We start from the raw sequence: 23,651 nt of genomic DNA, 5'->3' as shown, positions 1-23,651 counted from the left end.
TTAGGCAAAAGCTACAGAGGTGTGGGAGAGTGTGGCTTCCCCCAGGGAATTACCAACCATAGGTGGAAATCCAAGGGGAGCACAGGATGGAAGGGCGCGCATGTGGGAGGAAGGAGCCAGACAAAGAGAGGAAGGTGGAAGCAGGGGGTGCTCATACTTATTGAGCACTTATTTTGTCCCAGCCTTTTTCCATCTGGTATCTCACATAAGGACTTCGACATGGCTCATTACTCCATTATGCCAATGAGGAAACAGAAGATGAGAAAGGTTACACCTGAGCTGACCCACGATTTGAGGCCAAGTGTATCTAATGCCAAAGCCCCTGGTCAGTTTACCATAGGGCACAGTTTCTAGGTGAAACGTAGAGTTTAAACTTTACCCTGAAGGCTCAGAGTACTCGCTAGTGGGAATCAGTAGGAGAGAGACATGATCACAACTACATTTTAGAAAAAAGAAAATTACTCTGAAGTCATGTGCAGGAGGGGCAAGTAGAGGCAGCGATAACACGGAAGGGGCTTTTCCTAGGAAGAGAGAGAAACAGTTTTCTCATTTTTGTGCAACAAAGATCAGACTCTAGTGGCATACACGGAAAAGTCAAGTTTTCCTTAGGCCTTGACTTTGTCATATGCGCATTATGCTTTGAAACAGGCAAGTGTGAAATACAAGTTATGAATCTGAAAATGGATCCCAGGAACTCTGATCCATCTTAGAGGGGGGTGGGACTGGAGAAGGGACATAAGGGAAAAATAATAAATGGGTTTCTAAAATTGAGAAGCATAATAAAAACATATGCAGATGCAGTCCTATATGGATGGCCAGGCTACCTCTTCTTCTTAAGGGTGACATTCAGGGATGCTGGAATTGGGGTGTGGATTGGGATACAGACTCAGGACTGGGGAATTAATTTGCTTTTCAGATTGAAAATCTGATAACCATTTTAATCCTCTTTGGTTTTGAAAAAGTAGGTCCTTAAAATACATTCACTTGGGGGCACCTGGGTGGCTCAGTGGGTTAAGCCTCTGCCTTCTGCTCAGGTCATGATCCCAGGGTCCTGGGATCGAGCCCCACTTCGGGCTCTCTGCTCAGCAAGGAGCCTGTTTCCCTGGCTCTCTCTCTGCCTGCCTCTCTGCCTACTTGTGATCTTTGTCTATCAAATAAATAAAATATTTTAAAAAATACATTCACTTGGCACAAATGAAAGAAATAAAACAAAAATCAGGGAGTGTTAAAATTCTTAGACTAAGGACTACCTTATCATAAGCTCTAGTAAACAAGGCTAGAGACTATTTCTGGTAGAACTGGGAAAATTTTTGGCCTGATCTTTTTTCAGAAATAGACTGCAGATGTCATTTGTAGATTCAAATGTTTGCTCCAGAAGGTCAAGGTTTGGGGATGGCAAGCAAACATTCTCAGCATGGTTGTAGGAATTAACTTAGAGAGTAGTAATATTCCTTGACAAGATCTTGTCATAAAAGGTTAAAACCTCTACTAGGTTTACATCTTAGGGTCAGGAGAATATTATTCTTTGAAGGTTGAAAAGGCCTGGCTAGATTCAGGAATCACTAGAATGTGCCACTGAAAGCAAACTCTGTTCCTCTGAAGGTAAAATTTATATCTATGAATACATGTTCCATTTGTAAAACTGGAAAGAATCCTCCATCTATAAACTGTAAATGGCTTATATATACTATAAATGGATACTTGACTTTTATGGCAGAGGGCAAGTTCTAGAGGTTTGAGGATCCACAGCAGGAAAGAAAATGTGATGTAACTGGCTGACAAATGGCAACTCATTTGGTGATTTTTCAAACTAAATAAAACTAATAAATAATTTTGGTTTTGGAATAAAAATCATTCCAAAACTAAAAATTCCTACAGATGCTTTTCCTTGAAGATGTACTTTATTTGCACTTACAAAAGACATCCCAAAGTGTATATGTATATCATACCACAGTTTAATGATCTTTCAGTTCCGTTTTTGTAGCCAACATGCTTGCCCTAGTATGTCAGTGATAGCTGTTAAAAATAGTTTAGTTCACAGCTAAAACCATCTTTAAAAAGCAGTTTAGGCGACACCCATAGTTCACTGATGAGGTCCAGAGAGGTAAAATAATTTTTTCAAGGTCATGTATGTATTTGTAGTCTATTATTAACAAAATCAAGATAATGACAATTGCAGGATCTTGGGGTAGGTTTTTTTGTTTTTGTTTTTGTTTGGTTTTTTGGGGGTTGATTTTGCTCGTTCTGGGAAGTTTCCTGAGAGGACTGTCCTGAAAGGTAAATAAAATAAGGAGGAAACAAGGTGGTGCTCATGACCCCATACCTGACCTTCATCTAAAGTGGGTCTGCTGTGTTAGGCTGAGTTACATGCTAGGCTTCTTTCTGAATAACATTTATTTAAAGAAAGACTTCTTCTGCTAAATGAAATTTTTAAATGAGTACACGCTGAACCACACTGATATGCTGGGTGTGTGGAAGAGAAGCTGTGGGTGGGCACTCTGCGTATTCTAGAAGGCCAGAGCCAGAATTTTTCAACCTGGAATTTTTCCCAGAATGGAAATTGGTGTCTTAAGGCCTAAAGGCTGGGGTCTGGAGGTTATACCTCTTGTAGCTGTACCTCTAGAGGTTTCCTTCTGACCTCATATAGTGCTCTCATTATCTCCTTGTTTTCTTCCACGTACCCATGGGATGCAGTTACCTTGCGTCTCTAAAGGCCAGCCCTGACCTTTCCTTGACATACGTATTTTAGAGTTGGTGATATAGTCCCCCAGGTGGGACCATTCTTTCGACTCTGCACAATCCTTGAAACACATGCGAATGCATGAATGAATGAATAAGTATTAGGTTGATTATAACTGCAGGGAAAGAGATAAGAGGTAACAACAACAACAACAACAAAGATGAAATTTATATGGTAGCAGAGGCCCTGATATCTAAGAAAGGAAAATGAGTTCAATCTAGCTTTCCACCGGTCTTCTTAGAAATTTTGATGACTGCTTTTGAGTAAGGGACAGGCAAGGCTAGGGAGGGAGAGATAGGAAAGGGGCTACGGGATCAGACTCACAAAAATCCCCAAAATGCAGAGGTGTAAAGAAACCAGAGAAAAGGGAACAAACCAGACATTTCTGCCTTCGGTGTCAGAGGTGGGGTCTTATTGTAACGGTCACTCCTGACCAACAAAGAATTACCAGACCCTAAAGAGGAAGTAAGCTATTAAAGATGTCATCACCGGTCCTTAATCGAAGGAAGACATCCCAAGAATGATAAGGCCACAAGTTCCCCCACTTAGCTGTCAATAAAAGACTAACCCTAAAAGCACTTAGGCACAACCCTGTCAGGACCCCTCTCACTCCTGAGAGCTTTTTCTGTAATCTCACTTAAAAAAAAAACTATCTCTTTACTCTCTTCCCTTTGCAAGATTCATTCTTCGACTCTGTGAGACAAGAAACTTCCTCCCCTGCTTCATGTTCTCTCCTCTTTTGTTTATTACTTTATTCTTTTTTTTTTTTTTTTAAGATTGTATGTATTTATTTGAGAGAGAGAGAGAGAGCGTGCATGAGAGGGATGAGGGTCAGAAGGAGAAGCAGATCCCCGCTGAGCAGGGAGCTCTGGTCCTGGGACTCCAAGATCATGACCTGAGTCAAAGGCAGTCACTTCACCAACTGAGTCACTTCACCAACTGAGCCACCAACTGCCCCTACTACTTTATTCTTGAGAAGCATCTCATCCTTTCCTACCTATAACATCTTCAGGTTAATTCTTCCCTGAAGGTATTTTCTTGGGGAAGCCTGAAGAATCTTTTCTCCCATTCTCCCATTTTAGGGGAGAAAAGATAATGGTGACAGAAAATTATCTCTAAGTAATATATGATTTGGCTTTAGTGGGAATACAAAGTAGCATTGGGAAATGTGTTCTAACATTTATATTCATAAAAACAACATAGTAATAGAGGTTCTAGGGAGGCACTAAGTTCCTTTCTCTTTCCCTTTTCCCCTCATCACCTCCCTTCCTTTCTTTCCCTTCCCTCCCTCCCTGTTCTTCCTCGCTTCCATCCTTCTTAGAATCCTCAAATGTTCACTTTTATTCAAATACAAACTCCAATTTGACTGGGTTTTACAGTGACAGTTCCATTTTGAAGAAAACTAAAATGAAATGTCACCATCAATAAATCAACTAAAGGATCAAGAAGATTTACAGCATGAGCACAGAAATCGATTTAGCATAGGGATTAAGAGGTTATTGACTCAGCCAGAATCCAGTCTGGACACTAGCTCTATCATTTATTGTGCATGTCCTTGAGTGAGTTAATTAAAGTAAATCACACATCTTCCGATGAAAAATGGAGATAACACAAATTCCGAGTTTAATTGTAAAGATTAGATGATAATGTGCACGTGAAAAGCTTAGATGTGCCTGGCATATTGTGAGTACTCAATAAATATGATAATTAATACAGCATTACAAAATACATCTTATACTAGCCATAGCATTGTGAAATGATAAAGCAGAAGGCATTCTAATACTCTGCCTAATTAAGCCATAATTCAATTCATGTGCTTCCAGTGTTGTTTACTATTACCTCATTCAAATGACATCCTGTAAAAACCATTTGATCCTCCAGTTGACTTGGATTTTACAACCAATAGTGAACTGACAGGCTTTGAACTTGGGAAAGCTCAATCGAGTCTTCGGAATTCCACAGGGTTGATGTGGTTCACTGCTCGTCCAATGTGTACCTCTACTCTGAAGCTGGCTACCAATGCAGAATAGGGCAAAAGTACTTCAACTCTTTCATAATCACATGTTTTCACTTTAATCCAATTATAACTATTAGCCACATGTTTTAAAGATCACAGATCCAAAAAAAAAAAAAAAAGAAAAAAAGGAACCATCAGGAATTGCTCTATGGTTTATAAAAGGGAAATATCTTTTATGACTTTATTAGTCTGATTTTCTATTATTGGTAAAGAGAAAAAAATATCTTGTCTTTGTTCTTTGCCTTCTTAAGAAAACCAAGTGTGCTGTGAGTTAGGAGATGTGAGTTCTGGCCATGGACCAGCTGTGACCACTGAGTACTAAGGCAAGTTTTGTCTCTCAAACAGATCCTGCACTGATGATCAGTGAGATCCTTTTCAGCTCTAACAGCCCATTATTTCACACACAGTTACTTTCCCAGATGGACGAGAAGGCTATAAATGGTACATTCAGAGAAGACAACAGGGGACAGAGTGAAAAATAGGGTGTGTGTATGTGTGTCCTTGGAAAGCAAAGGAAAAAAAAAATTAGTGGATGCTATTCATTAGATGTTGATGAGCAGCAAGATGAGTGCTGTTCTGAATATTGATTTTCATGATATTTCAGCTGTTAAAATTAGCTTTATCATGAATGGACGGCATACAACAGGGCTTTATAAGTCTTAAACATGCATTTGTTGAGCATTGACAGTATACACAGTTTATACTTAGTTGCCAGGGAGTCTGATCAAGTTCGTGTGTAAGGAAGTCTGTCCTGCAGCAGCTTGCAATCAAATGGTCAGGCAGAAAAAATGAAGAATTAAAATAAATTGCTTCATGGGTGACAGACAAGTCATGTCCAAACCAAGTATCATCCCAGTTAAGTTGACTGCCTTGGGGTGATGAGTTAAACGGCTTACATGTTCAACACATATCTTTGGATTCCCCTTTTAGAGATCCCTTCTCCCTTGAACAATTTAAAAATTCTTACCCAGAAGCAACTTTGTTATTTTATAGATGCTCTTCCACTTTTAAAGAGATTTTAAGATAATGTGTTGTTTTTTATTACAGAATATATAACCATTAAATATATACCCATTAAATATATATTATATATTACATATTATATTTTATATATTATATAATATTGTATATATTCCATATTAAAGATAAACCCATTAAAGATACTACATTAGAAAATACAGAAGAGATTTTTTTTTAAAACACTAAAGAGAATAAAGGGCATATAGAATGGAAAGCCCATTTTCAAGTGTAAGGATGTATTTGTTGCATTATTTTTGTGTGTTGTGTACAGTCTCATTTAATCTTTGTAATAATACATGGTATTATCACCATTCTGTGTGACAGATGATAGAAATGAGACTCATAGAGGCCCAGCGATTTTTCTGAATTCACCAGGCAAATAAATTAGGGAGCTATGAGAGACTCCAAATCTCATGTTCTTCCTAATTTCTCATGCTTCTTCTCTTTCTTAGTGCTTCTCTGGAATTGTGTGCATACAGACAGAAGTCCTGGGGAAGCCACTTTCACCTCTGCTCAACAGAGATGTTGAAAAAGAATCCTGTGAGATTTACTGACCAGCTTGGTTTACGAAAAATGTACGTCTATCTTCCCTGTAGGATTTTATAAAAAATCAGATTTTCAATGAATGAATTTTAGATGCAATTTTCCATTCACCTACCAAGAATGGGCAGGTCCTTCCTAGAGATATAAGAAATCTACTGAAAACAAGAAAAACACTATACCAGAGTCAAAGCATGCCTGTTGCCATATAAGATATCCTGTATCTAACATTATCAAGTCCTAATTAAAAACTGCTGATTTCATTTATATAATTCCATGTTCAGGCAAATTATGCATTGTTTCCAATGGGCATAAATATATTTACAAACACATAGGAAAAATTTTAAATATGTCTTTAAAGACAAGATTAATAGGTTTTGAAAAATTAAATCTTGTTCTTATTTAAAAAAATACTAAAGAAACCACAGGAAGCTTTCTTTACCTATTGATACCTTTCAAAATATTAACTTAATAAGATTAAACATTTCCTATTATATTTTTAAAAGGTGGCTAGAAAATTCATATATTGCTTGTATATGCATGAAATTTGTTTACCTAACACAAAAGAAACTGTTCACATTTTGATTATTGGAACCCTTTTGAATTTTGAGCATGAGAATCTACTATTTATTAAAAATATTCTTGGGGCGCCTGGGTGGCTCAGTGGGTTAAAGCCTCTGCCTTTGGCTCAGGTCACGATCCCAGGGTCCTGGGATCAAGCCCTGCTTTGGGATTTCTGCTTGGCAGGGACCCTGCTTTGCCCTCTCTCTCTCTCTTCCTGCTTCTCTGCCTACTTGTGATCTCTGTCTGTCAAATAAATAAAATCTTAAAAACAATAAATAAATATTTTTAAAAAATAATAAAAAGTAAAAATAAAAATATTCTCAGTTGTAAATAAAGTCCTACGTATGAACAGTAATCACTAATAGTAGCTTAGGATAGAAATGTAACACTTTCAAAGCCACTGAAGAGGGTCATTTCCTTAAAGTCGGTAAATGAGATAGTTATTTCATCAAGAAATGGATACAGTCTGACTCACTCTCTTCCAAATCACATAACGCAGTCCAGTGCAAATTGTTGAAAGAGTTGATTTTTTTAATTTTCAGATTGGATTTGGATAGTTTCTTCTTATTCAGACTCTGTCTTGGGCAGGAGCAGAGCAGCAAGACCGAGCTTGGTAACTGGAGGAGGACCTCTACAGAAACACTGCAGAAAACAATTGCCTAGGACTTTATTTCCTCAGTAAAGATATATCTTGATAAAATAAATAGAAATATTGAAAAGAATATATATATAAGCTAGACTTATACTCCCCTTGATTCACACCTCTGGCCATAACGATAACAGTTAAAGGGTACACGGGTACACGGTACTAGGCCAGTTTGAAAAATGGAGTGCCTCTGCAACTCCTATTTCAAATATTCCTTTTTTTTTTTTTTTTAAAGATTTTATTTATTTATTTGATAGAGAGAGACATAGCAAGAGAGGGAACACAAGTAGGGGGAGTGGAAGAGGGAGAAACAGGCTTCCTACTGAGCAGGGGGCTCATTCAGGGCCTGGAATCATTACCTGAGCAGATGCAGACCCTTAACAACTGAGCCACCCAGGAGCCCCTCAAATATTCCTTTCCATACAACAACAAAAAATACATTCTTAAGGTACAGTTGAGAGGAAAGAGAGGTACTCTGAAAAGTAGAAAAGAAATACCTATTAAGAGCTTTCAGCTGACTGGAAAGAAACTTTTTAAAAATATTGCCTAAACTCTCAAGTCATTCTTAAGATGGATCATTTGGGATAAAATTGATAAAATTCACCGCTTGTCAAAGCTGTCTATATTTTTCAGTGAGTTGGGCAGTGTGAGTCATGTACAGAGTCATCTTGACTTTGACCCCTGAAAACCACAAGTTGTGAAACTGTTTAAATCTCTATTCTTTTAACACTTGTCTAAATAAATGGCATTTAGAATTTCTTAAGGTCTTGTTTTTGTCTCCAAAATCCTAAATCAGATTTTAAGACATTTCCATGGTAAACTCAAAAGGGTTTTAACTTAATAACTATATGTCACATCATTGGTTCTTTTGCCAAAATTTCTGCTTCTTTCCAACCATGTCCAAAGAGATATGGTAATTGTTTTTCCCCATAAAATCTATAATTTGAATAGTGTTTTCTTGACCTTCCCATTCGACTATCTCTAAAATCCTTCAAGTTAGAGGAACAGTTATGAATATCACCCACACTAAATTGTAGTAGGCTCCAGGGTGTGATTTATCAGTATGAGGGGATTTTCAAATGTCTTCCTAAGTCAGCAGCCACTTTCATCATTTATATCTGAGTTATTTCCTGTTTTTCTCAGTACAGGAATGATTTGGTACTCAGGCCAGTAATCTTGGTGATTTAGTCATGTCATTATTGGAAGTAACCTCGATTAGAAAAAAATACGCCTTTTCCCGAATTGCTGACTTACTTTGTTGGGATTTTGGTGGCAGTGACTTCAGAGTCCTGCTTCTATAACATATAGGCTGGGTGACCTTGTTTCAGTTGAGAGCAGAGGAAAAAAATATATATTTTAAAAGTGGGAAAGAAACACTAAGATTGGGTGCCTGGGTGGCTCAGTGGGTTAAGCCACTGCCTTCGGCTCAGGTCATGGTCAACCCCATATCGGGCTGTCTGCTCAGCGGGGAGCCTGTTTCCCCTCCTACTCTCTGCCTGCCTCTCTGCCTACTTGTGATCTCTTTGTCAAGTAAATAAATAAAATCTTATTTAAAAAAAAAAGAAACACTAAGATTTTTCAGTTGAACTGAAGGAGGCTTTTTCTTCTCACCATAACTCTTTAAATATTATCTAACCCTCAAGTCGCTCCTCTGCTCTAAGCTCCTGTGGTCTCCTCTGTCCCATGGAAATGACAATGACAGACCTGTTCCTCACAGAATATGGGGAGGAAGAAATAACAAGGCAAGCAGAAATCTTAGCCCAGCTCCTGGCATAACAAGCACTCAATACAAGTTGTGTGTTACTACTTTAACTGGGTATTAATCGTATTTTATATATAACCTGTTCTCCCCAGAATAAATCTATCACCAATGAAGACTTTTAAAAGGAACTCCACAGATGATAGGTACTCAGTGGGCCTCTAAATATTCACCGGAAATAAAGCCATTTACTAAAACCAAATACAGATCATATATATATATATATATATACACACACACACACACACACACACACACACACACACACATATACATATATGTATATATATATATGGTATGATATATGTACAATTTTTAAAAATTTGGATTTGTTTTAAATAGCAGGAAAAATATTTCCATTGCTCTAATCCTCATGTGGTTCAAATACATTGATGATATTTATTGTTCCAAGGAAAAGCTGACCAGTAATAGACTGTGGAATCCTATAATGCTTTTGCTCAATGTGGGCCTGGGCATTGGGATTATGTGTAAGAGATGCCAGACCCATTCTGGTAGCAATGGTACTAATCATTGCCCAAACTTGGCAATCATCAGCTCATAGAATTTGGTGCTTTGAGCAAAGGTGTTAATTATTCCCCTCCCCCCTTTCTTCAAGAGTACCCTTTTCTCTTAAACTAACACATATACTCATGCTTAACTAGACAGAAAAACAAACATAGGCAAAGTAGATGGGCAAACAACAGTGAATCCAAGTGCACACTTGGCATTCAATTCCAAAACTGGTGTCAAACTCAGTTTGGTCAATAGTAAACACTTCTTCTCAAGCATATAGGGGTCAATAGAAACAACAAGAATTAGAGATCAACACCCTTCCATAATGTTAAGTTCTTTCACTAAGGGCCAGGTTCTTTCAGGTGCTATCTTATTTGGATTTTAATTTGTCCTGACATTCCTCCAAGAACTATTACAGCACACCACATCACTGTATTCCATTTAACTCCCAAACCACGGGGAAGCTGGCCGCAGCTTCAAACAACACTATTAAAAATATCACAGGAGAACCTTGGAATAGGAATTCCAGGCACAAGCTACAGCCTAGGGACAAAGAGAAGCTGTGAAGACTTTGAGAGATACTGGGATAGAGATTCAGCAGAATTTCAGAGTCTGAAAGAAAACAATCCTTAAAATTCTTGTGTTAGGTTCCTAGGGATGATTCTCTGTGGTTGTGCAGATTTATTGAAAGACAAGAATAAACTGCCTCTCTTCCTACCTCCCTTAAATTTTTCTTGTCAATAGATGTGCAACCAAGTGTAACCACAACTCACGGTGGCTTGGCAAAGTTGTCCGAAAGGGAGCTTCCCCATTGCTGGGCCTTGCAAAAAACAGCAGACTCATTAGGACATCATTTCTGTTTCAATCTGGATATCTCTATTGTGCCATCTAAGCAATTACTTGAAAGTCTTCTGGTGAAATCCTGACTCTAAGGGTTTAAAATGCAGGCACAGAAATGAGCTCAGCCAGGGCTGCATGAGAGGCCCCAGGCATCCAAATGTGAATGAGTGTTTTGAAAATCTAGCAGACTTAATGGATTAGTCTAGAGTCCCACCACTTGGGAGGTCCAAATTCAGGGCCTTAGATCTGGGAGGAAGATGCTACAGTTGTGCTGGGGAAGGAAGAGGAGGAGGAAGAGCCAGGGTCGGTCTTTCAAAGACACATTTTCTGGGTGGGAGAACAGCAACGAAACTGATCCTGCCTATCAAGTTCTGCCACAGAGTCATGGCAAACTAAGTACGACAACGGAAGAAAACGCTTTGGCATAAACTTGCTTATTCTGGTTGATTGGCTTACAGGCCTCTGGATTCTTCTCAGAAGATCCAGACAACTAGACATGATTATTTATTTTTGCAGGAGATTCCAGCAGTATGGGCAGGCTGGGCTTCTTCTGGTCTGCCCCTCTCAAGAGTTTTTCCTTCATATCACATGCTTCAGTTTGGAAATTTATACTCTGTACTATGATTATTTGATTAATATATATCTCCCTTCCCCTGGCTCCCAGATTAGAGGGACTCAGGACAGGGATAATGCTGCTTTCAGTCATCTTTGTATCTCAAGATCCCTGCTTAGGTCTGGAACCTGGAGACTCTCAAAAAACTTTTAGAATAGAGAGCCCAGAAATGGATCCTCAACTCTATGGTCAACTAATCTTCAACAAAGCAGGTAAGAATGTCCAATGGGAAAAAAGTTTCTTCAACAAATGGTGTTGGGAAAATTGGACAGCCACATGCAGAAGAACAAAACTGGACCACTTCCTTATACCACATAAAAAATAGACTCAAAATGGATAAAGGACTTAAATGTGAGACAGGAATCCATCAAAATCCTTGAGGAGAACACAGACAGCAACCTCTTCGACCTCAGCTGCAGCGGCTTCTTCCTAGACACATCACCAAAGGCAAGGGAAGCAAGGACAAAAATGAACTATTGGGACTTCATCAAGATAAAAAAACTTTTGCATAGGAAAGGAAACAGTCAAAACCAAAAGACAGCTGACAGATGAGAGAAGATATTTGCAAATGACATGTCAGATGAAGGGCTACTATCCAAAATCTATAAAGAACTTATCAAACTCAACACCCAAAGAACAAATAATATAATCAAGAAATAAGAAGAAGACATAAACAGACATTTCTGCAAGGAAGACATCCAGATGGCCAACAGGCACATGAAAAAGTACTCCATATCACTTGACATCAGGGAAATACAAATCAAAACCACAGTGAGATATCACCTTACACAGCCAGAATGGCTAAAATTAACAAGTCAGGAAATGACAGGTGTTGGCGAGGATGCAGAGAGAGAAAGGGGAACCCTCCTACACGGTTGGTGGGAATGCAAGCTGGTGCAGCCACTCTGGAAAACAGCACGGAGTTCCCTCAGAAAGTTGAAAATAGAGCTACCCTACGACCCAGCAATTGCACTGCTGGTATTTATCCTAAAGATACAAATGTAGTGATCCAAAGGGGCACGTGCACCCGAATGTTTATAGCATCAATGTCCGCAATAGCCAAACTATGGAAAGAGCCTAGATGTCAGATGAATGGATAAAGAAGATGTGGTATATATAGATATACAATGGACTATTATGCAACCATCAAAAAAATGAAATCTTGCCATTTACAATGACATGGATGGAATTAAAGGGTATTATGCTAAGCACAATAAGTAAATCAGAGAAAGACAACTATCATATGATCTCACTGATATGAGGAATGTGAGAAAAAAATGAAACGAGATGAAACCAGAAAGGAAGACAAACCATAAGAGTCTCTTAATCTCAGGAACAAACTGAGTATTGCTAGAGCAGAGAGGAGGTGGGAGGGGTGGGGTGGCTGGGGGATGGACACTAGGGAGTGTATGTGCTATGGTGAGTGTTGTGAATTGCGGAAGACTGATGATTGACAGACCTGTACCCTTGAAACAAATAATACATTATATGTTAATAAAAAAATTACTTGTTCAGAGAATATTGTCTAAAATGTTAAATATACCAGTTCTGGAGATCTAACCCCAAAGTAAGCAATTCATGGGCTCAACAGTAACAATGGCTTATTTCATATGTGCCTAGAATAAAAAATTGTTTAATTTACTTACAAATCTGTAGTTTCTATTTACCTGCAACTGCCAATGAGACATTGCAAACAAGGTAACTGGTGTCAGGAAAAGTAGGAAACAAATCCATCTATAGGTGATCTGAAGTCAAGTCAGAGTTAGAAAAGCTATGGCAAGCCGTATGAAGGTGGGGACGATGAACACACAGAGAACATGAAGAACTGAATAAGTGGGTCCAGAAAAAGGAAACATCAGATAGGCATACAAACAAATAAGTAGCAAAGTCTCAAGAAAGATACGCTATGTCCTACCAGCAAAAGAGATTGTAACTCTCTAGAACTGTAATTCCTCCAAACTGATTCCTCTAAACTGTTACACCCTAATCCTTGTAAGAATGACATTTATTGCCATCCAGTTATTTCTGATAACTAAGCCAATCTGATGGGAAAGCTACTATATGCTAATGTGGGACCTTTGTGAAGTACTGTGTCAAGACACCCACTTTTTGCCAATAGCCTGGGAATCTGGAGTTCTTTCTCGGAACTCTTAAGAGTGGTTCCAGGAAAAGTTACCTCATAAGCTTGATTCAAGGAAATGAAACTCTTCTGTCTTTTACTGGCTGTTTGAAAATATGGTCACTCAAGCAAGATATAACTTTTTTCCGAAGTACATCATGGTGTACCCCTCACATTTATTACAACTATACAAAGGAATTCTACTCATCTTAGATCTCATAGTCCTTGAGTTGGTTTCTGCTGGCTGCTTGGTGCTCACTTCCTGGTAGAGACCATAGCAAGACGCATCTTCTTTTTCCAGTCACTAGAGACTATCTGGAGCTCAACAGAAACCTAACTTGGGACATCTTTGGCAGCAATGAAATTCCCTTCCATAATCACTTTAGGATCACGAATGGCACTCCTTGCATATGAGAGCAGAGTGGCCCAAGCTCTTCTTGAATATATGCTTGCTCTGTCTTGAGCATCAAACCACACCCCACTCCTTTCTCACACATAGATGTTGGGAAGGCAGCTGTGAAGAATGACAGAGGGGCAGAGTCTCAGATTCTGCCAGGAGAAACAAGGAGGTATCATGAGGGGAGAAGGGGATGGGTTTTGGGAGCTTGGAATTAACAGGGTGTGGAGGGTAAGGAAACCAATATTAGATAAGATACAGGAGAACATAGAGAAATAAGGGAAGGAGGCAGAGGAGAGAGTAGGAAAAAACAAGGCAGAGAATATAATGAAAGAAGTGCAGGAGACTGCAAGGGAGGACATGAAAATAGAGAGAATATGGAAGAAACAAAAGTGAACAGCCATGAAATGGGAGCGATGCAACAGAGGGTTGTGTTATTGGTGCAGAATCTGAACCGTAACTGCCAGGGTTGGAATCCCAACTGTATAACTTCGGAATAATAACTATGGGAAACAATGACTATGAGCTTCAGCTTGTTCTTCTGTAAATGGTGTAATAATCCTACCTCACAAGGTTGTGAGAATCCAGTATGATCACGTGTGTTGTCTTAGCACAGAGCTTTGCTAAGTGCTAAGTGGTGCTACTGTGAGTGAGGTTAAAAGAGAGAGGAACAGAAAGGTGAAGGAGAGAACAAAATGGAGGAAGCTGGAAGGAGAGAGATTTGGACAGAAGAACAAAAAAAGAAAGAAGTGAGTTTCTCCTAATAATTTTAACCTTTCTTTTTCCATACTATGTTCCAAGTTTCTTTACCCACTCTATTACTTTTACCTGTTTTCATGACACTTGGGAAAAACAGGTACATGGTGAATATGAATACCTATTTAAATGTATTTTTGTATTAAACTAACCTGCAGTAGGTTGTATTTCTTTAAGAGTTGAAATAATTCGGGGGCACCTGGGTGGCTCGGTCCTTTAAGCATCTGCCTTTGGCTCAGATCACGATCCTGTGGTCCTGGGAGCAAGTCCTGGTCAGGGTTCCCTGCTCAGCAGGGAGCCTGTTTCTCCCTCTCCCACTGCCTGCCACTCTCCTTGCTTGTGTTCTCTCCCTCTGTCACATAAATACATTTTTTTTTTTTTTAAAGAGAGAGAGTTGAAATTATTCCTTGGAAATGAGTAAGATCAAGGTTACATGATGTTAAACCAGTCATCCAAAAAACCCATTTATTTTCCCTTCCTCCTTACTGTATTGACTAGCTATTTGACGGAACTGAATGAATTGACTGGTTATTTTGAAATGTGTGAACCCAGCTGTAGCCTGTAAGGAGAATAGAGCACCTAGTGTTCTTGGTGGTGTATCTTTCCAAGTTTCTCTCCACAACATGAACCACTTCCTTTTACTTGAAGTCATTTTGCTTTTCTCATTAGTTTCATGGTCCAGGGCTAGTGTTGAGTACTGAGGGAGCTCTAAGCACAAGACCATAAAACAACACAATACCCAAAGCATAGAAGGAATGTACTATGGAGTTGTTCTTACCCTCTCAAGGAAAGGAAGAAGAAAAGTGGAGCTGTAGGTGAAGTATGATAAAGATATCAGAGATCTATTCTTACAATAGGGAGGAGAAATGAAGCCATAGCCCATATCAGAAGGGAGAAACTCTATACACTCATCACACAAATGCTCCAAAGTGCACTTGGCAAGGAGTTGAGTACTTGTCAACCACAGACATGCCTCCCTAATACTTCCACAGAGCTGGATAAATGGTGTGCTCACAGACCCACAGCTGGCTTACCTTCACTGACCATGAGTAAGGCTACTCTTAAATGCCATTCAGAATAAACTGAAAGGAGTTTTATCTTCTTCATATAAACATGCTCTTTTGGAGGACCATGGGACTTACATGAAATATTGGTTAGTATTGGCACTGCTTCTCACATTTTCCTCATTCTGACACAGAGGTATGACAATATGGACATATCCAACCTTTCTTTCAAGTTATTCCCTTCTTTCAGAGGGCTTAAGAGGAAGTTTGATTCTACTTTTCTTCTTGAGTCAGAGACACAGTTTGCAACATTGGCTTCTACTGCCCTATGTTTGGCTTCAGATTCTACTTAGTAGCCATTTAAGACATTCCAAGAAGAGAAGTGTAAGGACCTCCTGACTCCAGGACTATGGGACACACAAGTTGATCATGATGGTGTTCTAGCACCATACCCTGCACCGTGAAGGCACAACAAAAGAACTGACATATTATGGGGCAGGCTGTTTGGGAATAAAGAGACATAAACTAATTTTTAGAACAATTTTACTAGAGGGACACCTGGGTGGCTCAGTTGGTTAAACGTCTGACTCTTGATTTCAGCTCAGGTCATGATCTCACAGTCATGAGATGGAGCCCTCCCCATGCTCGGTGGGGAGTCTGCTTGAGATTCTCTCCCTTTCCCATGGCCCCTCCCGCCCCCCAAATAAATAAATAAAGCTTTAAAAATTTTCATTAGAGTTATGCCGGAGATAGGTATACAGGCTATGGTAACACAGAGAAGGCCCTGACCCAGCCTGGCCCAGTGCTTGGATTCAGGTGTCACCTTACCCAAAGAATGAGGTGAAGTGAGTCAGACAATTAAGAGAGGAAAGTGAGTTCTAGATGGAGAGAAGAGAACAAGCAAATGCAGAGAGCTTTGACACGTGACATCTATGGGTGGAAGAAATTTGTTGCTGGAAGAGTCAGGTGGGTCCTATGTACCACTGCTGAAGAGATGAGATTTTATCTGATGGCTGATGGGAGGTCCAGAAGGGTTTTAAGCAGGGCAATGACATTTTCAGACTAATTTTTCAACGATATCAATTTGGTTGCACTGCAGAAGACACAGCCAAAGTGAGTACACCGAAGAGAGACTATTTAAGAAAGTGGTTCTCAAAATTTTTGATACACTGTAAGATATATATTTTCATGGTAAAATGGCTATGAATGTTGTTGTGTATGTATGTATTAACAATATCATAAAATGATATTTATTCTTGATACTATAGATGCTGCTTTATATTCTATTGCTATCTATTTAATTCTCTCTAATCAATATCTATTCTATTTTTTTTTTATAAAATGCTAAATGCAACTGACAGTTTCAACGTACTATTTCAAGGACTACTACAGTAATCTGGGGATAGCTGAGGAGTACCTGAACTAGAGAAGGATCAGCGGGGTGCAGAGGAGAGCACAGATTTGACAAGTATTTATTTATTTATTTATTTTTAAGATTTTTATTTATTTATTTGACAGAGATCACAAGTAGGCAGAGAGGCAGGCGGGGGGAGGGGGAAGCAGGCTCCCCGCTGAGCAGAGAGCCAGATGCGGGGCTCAAACCCAGGACCTGGAGATCATGACCTGAGCCGAAGGCAGAGGTTTAACCCACTGAGCCACCCAGGTGCCCCATGACAAATATTCAGAAAGTAAAATAAAACAATAATTACTTATTTGATGGAGAGGTGTATGATGTCCAAGTTTCCAGTTTGGCTAAAAGTGCTTCTAATTGAGACAGGAAGAACAGATTTGAAAAGAACTATAAATTCGGTTTTGAAACATGTTGTATTTATTTATTTATTTGTCTTAAAGACTTATTTATTTGAGAGAGAGAAAGAGCACGAGCAAGAAGAGGAGCAGAGGAAGAGGGAGAGAATCTCAGGCAGACGACTCACTGAGCACCAAGCTCAACACAGGGCTCAATCCCAGGACTCTGAGACCATGACCTGAGCCAAAATCAAGATGCTTCCCTAGACTGAGCCACCCAGGCGCCCCAAACATGCTGTATGTAAGCAATGGAATGTCATCAGGCACTGGGCTTTTGCCTGAATCTGAAATCAGAGAGGAATCCTGAGTAGAGACAGAGTTTGGGAAGTAAAGCTACAGAGGTACATGAAAGCATCTAGAAAGTGCACGGAATGAGAAAAGCAATCAGCCAGAATTCGAATACTCCTGTTTGAGGAGGGGAGGAAGACAGATGATGAAAAAGAGAAAGTGTGAGAAAGAGTATTTGGAGCAGCAAGAAGAGAGTAAAATCATTTGGGAGAAAATGGTTCCTAGTAAATCTGTGTTGAATAAAGGCTTACTGAGTAAGTGAATAAGGAGAGGGTTTCAGAGAAAGGTTTCTCAGCTCAAGGCAGAGAAGGCAAAAAGGAGCTCATTGGACACCATGGTGAAGGCGGTGGGAGCAGAGGCGTGTGAGTAAGTCTGCCTGCTGCAGCTTGGGTGGTGCCTGGGGGGTGAGGAGGGGGAGCAGTTTGGCCAAGAAGAGAAAAAAGAATGAGTTAAGGGATCAACAGGGGGTCTGTCACTGGCCTTTGCTATTGGTTTTTTGTTGTTGTTTTTAAGATTTTATTTATTTATTTGACAGAGAGAGAGGGAGGCAGAGAGAGAAGGTGGGAAGCAGGCTCCCTCTTGAGCAGAGCCCGATGTGGGGCTCGATCCCAGGACCCTGGGATCATGACCTGAGCCGAAGGCAGAGGCTTTAACCCACTGAGCCACCCAGACGCCCCGTATTGTGTTGTTTTTTAAGACTAAGACATGTGAATAGGGAAAGAGGCAGAAGCAAAGGAGAGATTACGAATGTGAGAAAAAGAAAGGAAAAAGCCAGAGCAAGGTCCTGGAAGGACTGAGAAAAGAGCGCCAAGGGCAAAGATGTAGAAACTGACTTACGAAGGGAAGGGGGAAAGGGAAGGGTCACATCACCTGCTGAGGCCAGAAGGGAGAGAAGGATGGGTATGGGTGTCAATGAGAGGACACAGACCCGAGGAAATTCATATCCTCACAGTGAGTTTCTTCATTAGGCACAAGTAAAGCCACTTGCTGCAAGGGGGTCCAGAGCAGCTGCAGGGTCAGGAAGGTTGACAAAGGGAAGGAAGTTCAGAATAAGCACTAAGGGAAGTGAGAGAGGACACAGAGCAAAAATAAGGTGTCAGGTGGTACTGAGGGTCCAGCAGAGGGGAGAACCTTGACTTTATTCAAATTTCAGCTTCAAGTCATGTGGGATTTTTTTCCCGCCAAGTTTAGATAAGGAAACGGAACAGGCAGATCCTGAAACTGACAGTGCTGGGTCTTTCCTGGGAGGTGTAAGGAGATCAGGATGGCACGGAATTTGAGAGAGAGCCTGGACAGGCAAGAAGGAGAAGAAAGGAGACTAAAATCCCCTAATTAGGGGATTGCCAGGTGACATATTCTATTTCCCAGCGTCCTTTGCACCTAGATGTGGTAGGTGTCTAAGTGAGCCAAAGGAGATATAAATAGAAGCATTATGTGGGGTTTCTGGGAATTCTCTTCCAAAGGGAGGGCATGTACTATTCTTCCTCTCTTCCTCTGTCCTACTGCTGGCAATTAGATGTGATGGCTAGAGCTCTCTCGATGTTATCTTGGATCACTGAGGCAAAGCCTATATGGCAGAGGAATTATCAGAAGAAAAAAAAAAATCAAGGTCCCTAAAGACATTGGAGCAGCCAATACCAGCCCTGGACTGCCCACTTGTATGTCTCTTTTACAGGAAAGAGAAATAAACTTCTATCTTGATTAAAGCATTACTTTTCAGGTCTCTTTCATTCCAGCTGAACCAAAGTCCAGCTACAACAATGTGCACACACAGTGACGGGACCACTTGGAAGGCTGCCTTGGAAGAGAATGTGAACTCTCTACCACCTAACACCAAGCAGAAAATTTTACAATAAGCAAAGAAGCTTTGGTCTTTCTAGGAGATTACAGACTGCTCTTGATTTGAAAGGAGAGAAAACAAAAGCTAAAACTTGGATTTCTTCATGAAATTTTTAAAAATAAAAGGAAGCCTCGGGGACATTATTGCCTTTTTTCCTGTGATGGCAAGCAGTCGTCTCTGCACTTTTTGTAAAGAAATGTACTAAAATTAATGACCACATTAACACCCAGCATGACACATTTCCACTGTCTTACACATTTTTTTTTTCCTTCCCTGAAGGGTCGGAATTCCCATCGGTAGGCATAAAATGGTCTAAGCCCAAGCCTAGTAAATCACTTGTATTGGCTTGTTTTTAAAGTGACTAAGCAGCTGGAGTTTTCAAGGTCAGAGGAATCATCTGCCAGGGTCACATGTGTTTCACATGTCAAGTAACGTATATGGGTTCCACTCCATCCAGGATTGTACGGAAAAAGACATTTGCAAACAAGTGATCCAAAGCCATGTTTCCAAACAGCTGCTATGGTTATGCGGATAAGAGTTACTATGTAAACTGTGTAAGTTGAGGACTATGTTTCCAGTCACTCCAAAAGAACAGTCATTACAATCCATAATGTCAAAACTGAGAGGGCCTGTTTCTGATCATGAAGACACACAATAAATACTCCATCGGGATAAAAAGTGAAAGTATATGATTGCTGTTATTATCATAATGATCTTGTTCATGTGCAAGTGGGAAGAATGTGTACTGGGTATAAAAATAACACAAACACAGAAGTAAGATGAAACCTGGTGGACTTCAGGTAATGAGCCTTGGCTAATACTTATCTCTCCACTTCATGCTGCAGGCAACACTGACTAGAACCTACAGACATGACTCCCGGGTGCTAATAACTTCCTTAATAAGCTGGACTAATTGGTATTACAGAGCCAGACTCATGGCACAGGGAGGGGATGACCTGAGGATTTAAGGAATTTAGGAATAGAAAAAACTTTTTTTTTTTTTAAACTTCACATTTTAACTCATAGCATATTTAGAGATGTCTGGCTTCAACAAAGAGAAGGACAAGGGTATTGATTTTTGTGAATAGCTCTTCCAGTGGGTTGTCCTAACTCGAAAGGGATAATTGGCTTTGAAGAGTAGCTCTTATATTGAGTTTTTATTGAGTTCTCATAATGTTCTTGGTATGTGCTCTTCAAAGCCCACAATCGGCCTCTTCATCTTGTTTATATTTACCAGTCCTAACGATCTCTCATGTGTAAGATGTGCTGAATGAAGATTGCCTTCTGACCAGTTAACCCCTCTCTGCAGGTTTTGAGGTTGGCTTCTGTATTTTGTAAGCAAAATAACAGGCACCTCCCAGTCAGCAGAGTGGCACAGACAGGCATAGACAAATACCCACTCTAGCTAAGTATGGGCGCCATTCAAGCTGACTCTCAGCTCTGAGTCACTTATACAATCAAGTCCCTGAACATGTTTCTGTCCCTAATATTTTGTTGCTCTAGGCAACCATCAAGTCCACACGAAGACTTCTGCCAACTGGAGAGGATGACTAGCCAGGGAAGCCAGAATTTTCTTTTAACTCTTTGTTGAAAATTCAAAATAGTAAATGGTGGGTATCCTGGATATTCTCTACAGGATCTATATTGGGAAAAGTGGAATTCAGACATGAGTTAGTGTATCTTTTATTCGCTTCTTAGGGAAATATAATTATATAGAAAATATAATTATAGAAAGGTAATTCATCAGAAGTATGCATTTTTAAAAAAGAAAAAAGAAAACAAGAAAACAGCTGGTTGGATATTTAAATATCATCTAATCTAATGTCCTCATTTTCTAGATGGAAAACCAGCTTAAATTACTGACTCAAGGTTCAACAGGGAGATAGTGACAGAGGAGTGATTATAGCTCTGGTCCCCACACCCCAGGATTATTGCTCTTTCTATAACTTTCAGAAGTTCAGGGCCCCATGTAGGATGAAGGAAAGTTAATAAATCACAAGTGAGGAGCACCTGGGTGGCTCAGTTGGTTATGCATCCACCTCTTGATTTTGGTGCAGGTCAAGATCTTGGGGTTGTAGGATTGAGTCTTGCATTGGGCTCTGTGTTCAGTGGGGCATCTGCTTGAGATTCTCTCTCTCTCCTCCCTACCACCTGCGCTCTTTCACTCTCAAAAAATAAATAAATCACAAGTGATTATCTTTCTTTTGTAATAGCAAATGTTTCTGTAAAGGGCTAATTCACTGGGGTGCTGGAAGCAATCCTAACTCTGCCACTAGGTAGTGATCATTCATTAACACACCCATTACAAAAGTCTGGCCAGGAGGGACATTTAACTATTCTAACATTTGAAAAGCATTCAAGGTGTATCATTGCTTATCTGAATGTGATCTTTGCTTCCTGAATTCTTAATACACTTGTTGTCTATGACACAATCCTGGAGAGTATCTAAGATTCTTGGTGTCTTTTTCATATGAACAATTATATCTTGCTAATTTCTTGGAAGTAGGACTGCATCTTATTCATTCCCATTTCCCTGAAACCCAGAGTACAGAATTAAACATGTTTTTGTTGATTGCTTGATGATAAGTCAATATTAATTTTATTAGCTCTTATAGTTTAATAATAATCTATTTACCCAGAAATTAATTGTCCACGTACTGCTACAGTTCAGTACCAGGCGCAAAGAGCCCCAGAACAGTCAACAAATGCATTTAAAAGCTTATTTGTTAAAAAGCAGAATCAGGTGGCTGATTCTGATGGCTACCAGAGGGAACAGGGTTGAGGGGATGGGTGAAATGGGTGAAGAGTGGGAGGCACAGGCTTCCAGTTATGGAATGAACAAGTCACAGGGATGAAAGGCACAGTATAGGGAATATAGTCAACGGTATTGTAATAGCGTTGTATGGCGGATGGATGGGAGCTACACTCGTGGTGAGCGTAGCAGAACATACGGAGAAGCTGAATCACTATGTGAGTCAACTAATGTGAAACTAATATAACATTGTGTTTAAACTATAGTAAAATTGAAGAAACAAACAAACAAAAAAAACCCCTTATTTGTTATATGCATTAAATATTCTAAAGCTCTACCTTAGAGATGGACTGGTCCCAACCCCGCTTTTATTTTGAGTTCATTTTGTTCTCATTCAGACTCAGTGCAATGGCTAGGACTCTGGTTTGCCAAGGTGAAAGAAGCAGCAGATCAGAAGAGGCCACTGATGCCAGGTTCACTAAGAACATTAAGAGGTAATCATTGAGTGCAGGAAATGAGAAGTTAAAATGCAGCAACATTTGGGTCTCCTAAATGCTGGGGGGAAAGTCCATAGATCTTTAGCTCTAAAATGCCTCTGTGAATGTCAAGGAAGCATAGAAGAATAGATGTATATAGTCATGACCAGAGCCACTAAAAATAATTTCCTTACATTCAGTGCGTGCCTTTAAGAGGTTATGAATGAGCATAATACCTTTCAAAGATTTTCATTCTAAATGATTAAGATTATGAACTTTGGTTTCCTAGAATATTTGTCATATGGATAATTTTCTTCTAAATGAAATGTAAGTAATCCACGCACTGAGATAAACCAGCCTTAAATTCCAAATTGGAATTCAAGTATCAAACTATATTAATCCAATACATAATCCTATATATGCTACATATAATAGCAAGGATCATAATAATTCATACACTGTCAGAGCCATTCTACATCCACTCAAAATCATGACTACCAGTTACTAAACCCCACACATCTGTTCTTATATCATTTACAACAATCTCCTGCTCCATATTTCTGCAATCTAGCTATCTTGTTAGGAGAGGGACTTTATTTGACCTTATTCTTAGACATCGCTATTGTGCTCTAACTGGTCTCTGAAACTTTTATATCTTCTTCTTTCATTCTTTGGAATTTTAAAAAGATTCCTAGGTGATTCTAATGAACCTACAAGTCTGTGAACCACTACCCTAAATGCCTAGCGCAACATTCATGTGACTCTTAATTACACCCTAAAATGAAACCAACTCCTTTAGCGGCAGACATCATACGTCAGTGATTTCTGAGCTTAGCTGCCCTTTAAGTGTGGCTCCCTCCATTTCCAATTCCCCCTTCTGTTTACTTAACAACTATTGGATAATTCTTAGGTGCCACTTCTTCCAGAAGACCTTCCGTATCTTGCTGTTAGATCTCTAGCA

The 23,651-nt window shown here is 39.6% G+C and overlaps 1 protein-coding gene across 9 annotated transcripts in view; it reads right to left on the bottom strand.

Annotated features, from left to right (window-relative positions):
- The window catches only part of PDE4D (phosphodiesterase 4D), a 1,483,850-nt gene that overhangs the window by 156,319 nt on the left and 1,303,880 nt on the right, over positions 1–23,651 (bottom strand). The window lies entirely within an intron of this gene.

This window comes from Mustela erminea, chromosome 3, assembly GCF_009829155.1.
Source record: "Mustela erminea isolate mMusErm1 chromosome 3, mMusErm1.Pri, whole genome shotgun sequence".
Classification (NCBI taxonomy): Eukaryota; Metazoa; Chordata; class Mammalia; order Carnivora; family Mustelidae; genus Mustela; species Mustela erminea.
The sequence above is the reverse complement of the archived record's forward strand: the minus strand, read 5'-3'. Positions and strand labels throughout refer to the sequence as shown.